The sequence below is a fragment of the Alosa pseudoharengus genome, unplaced genomic scaffold, assembly GCF_046254945.1.
Source record: "Alosa pseudoharengus isolate Yale_2024_CS ecotype anadromous, Long Island Sound unplaced genomic scaffold, YU_APseudo_1.1 YU_APseudo_1.1_scf_17, whole genome shotgun sequence".
NCBI classification, from domain to species: domain Eukaryota; kingdom Metazoa; phylum Chordata; class Actinopteri; order Clupeiformes; family Clupeidae; genus Alosa; species Alosa pseudoharengus.
The window spans coordinates 2,516,091-2,521,090 of record NW_027468640.1 but is presented as its reverse complement, the minus strand read 5'-3'; the positions used below and the strand labels follow the sequence as shown (position 1 = coordinate 2,521,090).

At 38.4% G+C, this 5,000-nt stretch overlaps 1 protein-coding gene across 2 annotated transcripts in view; it reads right to left on the bottom strand.

The window, feature by feature from the left end:
- The window catches only part of rap1gds1 (RAP1, GTP-GDP dissociation stimulator 1), an 80,583-nt gene that overhangs the window by 21,429 nt on the left and 54,154 nt on the right, over positions 1 to 5,000 (bottom strand). The gene's annotated exons all lie outside the window — the stretch shown is intronic.

Genomic DNA, 5,000 nt, shown 5'->3' with positions numbered 1-5,000 from the left:
ACTTCCATAAAAACAGAGCACATACTATAATACACTATCTAGAGTATTGTATAGTCAAATTTGAATAACGTGGCCAAAAGCTTAAGGCATAATTAAATATGTCAATATTCTTTACATTTGCCTACCAGTGTATGATGCTTGCATGAGGGAAACATCCCAAAACGATTACACCCATATAATTGCTGTTGTTTTGATAAGTATTTATCATGCAACCATGCAAGCAATGAAACTATTGTAATTATATTTTACATTAGTTAAGCAGTCCTCTGATGTGCATGTTTTCACAAAGTTTTTGTGAACAATGTTAGCACTTTAAACACTGGCTGCTTTGAAGTGCATGTATAACAATATAGCATAACAATAATAATTGTGATGTGATATAAGGATAATTTGATGGGGGGTGGGTTATTGTAGGTGGGCCCTATGACCCCAAAGTATGCCATGACCGGGCCTCAGGTCAAAGAAGTTGTCTATGTCCATGGCAACACTGGCATACAAATAAAGTCTATCAAAGGTCTGACATTAGATCTGAAGGTAGCATTTTAAATGGGTGTTTTTTTTAATACATAATGTTTTTGAACAGTTTACTTACAGTAATACAGCTTCTAACAAAAGTGATATATATATATATTATGTTTTCCCTTTAGTTGAGTTCAAAATAAAACAGACACAACAAAATAACAAACACTTGATTTTTAAAAAAAATTAGTCGTTTAGATTAGTCGACTAATCGAAAAATTAGTCGAAAGATTAGTCATTAGAAAATTAGTCGTTAGTGGCAGCACTACTACTGTATGTCGCTGCTTGTTGACATCTTATTATCATGTAGCCTATGATCGCTAAACTTTGATTCTTTTTAATGTAGCAATCGGTTATCTCCGTTCAGCTGCGCTTGTGGTTCACATGTGGCCACGCAATTAGCGGCAGGGACAGGCGGTCATGAGCGATGTTTACGTAGCCTAATGAAGGGACAGCTTAGTAAATTCCACGCAATATGGCAAAGCACAGCGTTCGCTGCATAGAAAAACTCAGTAGCCTATTAGCGCTTTCTGTGTAGCCCTACGTCCACCCCTGAGTGTTGGCCTGGTTGCTAGCTTCTTCAAACTTTGCAAACTCAGCTGGGTGTTGTTACAATTGCGGCCCGCGAGTGCATTTGATCGGCATAAAATCGGCATGTCTCAGACTGACCGGCCGGTCGCCGGTCATGCCCGATCACGTGAAAATCGGCCAATTCCGGTCACCAGCCGATCTATCGGTACATCTCTAGTTAAAACCATCACTATAGCTGCAATATTTACCTCCTGCACCTTATATGTTTAAAATAAAGCAATCACTGGCCCTGTTTACATAGACACCTTCAATCTGATTACTAATGGAGTAGTGGGCTCAATCGGAATCGGACACAATGCCACCCATACACACACACAATGCCACCCATCACACACACACACACACAATGCCACCCATACAAACACACAATGCCACCCATACACACACACAATGCCACTCATAGACACACACAATGCCACCCATGCACGCACACAATGCCACCCATACACACACACATACACAATGCCACCCATGTAAACAGGTACTCTGATTGTTGGAGTACTGTACATTTCTTCTTCCTGCTCAGGTGTGCCCTATGTGGTAATAATGTAGAGTGACGTAAACAATGAGTTTCCATGGCAACAATACAATGAGGAGCTTCTAAATCAGTGGTCCCCAAACTATGGCCCGCGGGCCGGATACGGCCCGCCACCTCATTTTAGGTGGCCCCCCAAAACATGTCCGTGGTATATAGGATCCGGCCCGCACGGGAGTACGACATCGTCAAACTATAACTTCCGTAATTTCCCCCATTCATTCTCTATGGCGGGTCTTAACAGTACACATGTAATACTCTTTTTGTCCACTGGTGGTTGTTTTGGCGCTGTTTCGCGTTTGCCATCGAAAACGGAATGAAATGTATAGGCCTACTGTACCTGCAAACAATGTAAGAGGCCTCTGCTGACTGCATCAGTGCTCAAAATATTCTAAAAGTTTATCAATTAATTGTTAATAACTAACTAACTTCTATTCAAGTCATAATTCTGGAACTTTCTGTTATAATTATTTATATTTTTTATTCACTCGTTCAAATATTCATACAGAGTTCACAAAGTTCTCATCAGGTGAGTGGTGAGTGAGTTTCTGCCACCACTTCATAAAACTCATAGTTTGAGAACTTTAAATTTGTAGGATATTGCTTGTTCACAACTTGAGCTGTGTATGCAAAGTTCAGAGTTCAAAATATACGTTTGGGACTCCCTGCTTATAGTTTTGAGAATGCTATTATTAGTATTATTTCGTTTGAGCTACATTTTACACTGATATGGCAAGATGGCAATATAAACACAGATAACAATGGTATTAAATTGCAATAGCCTATAGATTAAATGTAATGAAATATTCAACTAAGGTATTTATGGTTACTGATATACTCCGAGTCTCTGGCCCTCTCTTAGAGCCAGGCATAGTGAGCTGGCCCTCGGAAGAAAAAGTTTGGGGACCACTGTTCTAAATGATTAAACACTTGTTCCATGTAAACGCAGATTAACCCTTAGAACCCTAAGCTGTTTTTAGGGCATTTTCACTACCTTTATTCATAAGGATTTATTCTGGCCATTGTAAGTGACACACACACATATTATATATAGTTTTTTTCAGCATGTATTAGTACTAGAATTGATTTTATTTTGATTTTTAAAGAATTAAAATATAAAAAGTGCATTATAAAAATTCTTATATTTCGACATGTATCTCACCACAGCAAGCTCATAGTTCTACATGCATTTCATGTGTGTGTAGGGCAAACTGTCCTGAATCGGGCTATATAATTGCCATGTTGGAGGGATACTCTGGGGCTGAGCAATTTACAGAAATATGTGGTGTGTGATTTACGGAAATAAATGCCATTTTTTATTTAGTGATAAAAAATGACCTTTCTGCGCTCCATATCTCTCCATGCAGGAATTTGCTAGGATATCAAAACCGGATTATGAACATGCTTTGCCATAGAGAAACACATGATAGCGTTGGATTATAACATGCTTTGCCACAAAAACAGACAAAAACGTGGGGTAAGTCCAGCTATATGAAGTAATTATTTTGTTGTCACTTCGTCTGTTTTATAACCCAGAAGGATGTACTTGGTATCAAATGATAGCTCTAAGTCTCCTCTTTCATCTGACATGCGTGGCATATCTATCAGATCACGGGTCCGCGAGTAATTCAAATGAGAGTAATGGGTGTGCAGGTGAACGCAGGGAAGTATAGACTGTAAATATGATGCAATTTGATTTAATTTCATGATTTTTTTAAATTTTCATACTTGATCGTACAGACAAGTGTGTAGTCTCTTTGGAAAGCCCCACTTCTGCTTTGTCATGCAATAAAAGTTTCATCTCGCTGCGATGAACAGTTCCGGAGCAATGTAACAGATGCACTTTGCGTCAATCGGGTTCTAAGGGTTAACCCTCTATACCCCAGTGGAATTCTACAACAATGCCCCAGATTCCTGGGAATTCTAAGAGAAAAGGGCAATTTGAGAAACATTTCAAATAACCAAGAATAACTAAAAATCTAATGAAAAGTGTCAATTGTAAGTTTCTTTCAGTTTAAAGATTAGAAATTGCTCTTTCAAATGATATATGATCCATTAAGAATGATATATTCATGTTTCCCATAGACGGCCATAGGCCTACTCACTTACAGTCTCAAAGTCTTACACTAACAAAAAGTTATAAATATGGTTCACATATTTCTGTATTAGAAGCTGGGAAACAAGATACTATAGTACTGAGTACTGATTTCATTGAAATAGACTGGCATATCTTGCACTTATTTGGGATTTAGCTGGACAGTAAGCCTTAGGCTACAGCTAAAAAATGATGAGGATATAACGTAGGCCAGAAGCATAGCGCATGAAATCATGACTCATTTGATAAGCATGTCACCAAGAACAGGGACTGTTAAACCTGACATGGATTTACGTTTTGTTTTACATGCACATCATGTTATATCATTTATCTAAACTTGATCAGTTAATTATAATGAACCTGTTGCACTCGTTCACTAACCTTCAACCTATCCTGTGCTAACATTACGAGTCTCAGACTAACGTTACATCAGTGAAGGTAGCAAATTAGCAGGCTTTTTTGTAATCACAAAGATGACCAGACATTGGCCTACTTGTATACAAATACATTTTCCTAACATCCATAAGCAGAAAACACAACGGTGGTTCCCGCTTTGGTTATTAGTCAACATAAAAACTCATTGAGAGAGACATACATAATAGTAGCCTAGTTTGCAATAACTGTAAGTGGGATTTGACAATGTTAGCTTTACTGTACATGCCAGAAAGGGGTAATGTTAATGTTATGTGTTAAGATATAACTGCAAATAAATCTGGCATGGGTTTATCATAAACTTTATTGTTAATTAGGCCATGACCCATCACTGAATTATGCCTATATTTTGCTGGTGCTAGCTAAACTCAAACTCAAACTTTCACAGTGACAGCCATACGATTTTTTTTATGCCAGAGAGGCTCAAACGGGAGGATGCTAACGTTAAATATATTACACTTTCATGTTTTTATTTTGTCATTTTCTTACATCAATATGATCGTCACTTACATTAAAACATGGTGGATGCACATCAATACTATCTCATCTAATGAGAAAAGACGCGGACGCTTGTTAGAAGCCATAACTCCAGAGGCACCGTAAGTCCTCAGCCGGTCAGTCAACAGGCTAAACTCAAAAATACCGGAGAAATGTCAATAGCGACCTAGCCATTAAAGTGTGTCAAAATAAAAGTCTGGTGTTTATGTACCCACTAACGCTGTATTATTTCATGTATGAAGGTTATACTGTAGCAGATATCTCTTTAAGAATTGCGGCCGGCCGCGGCCGTTACAGGAGAATACAGAACGGCCGTCGACGGCCGTTACG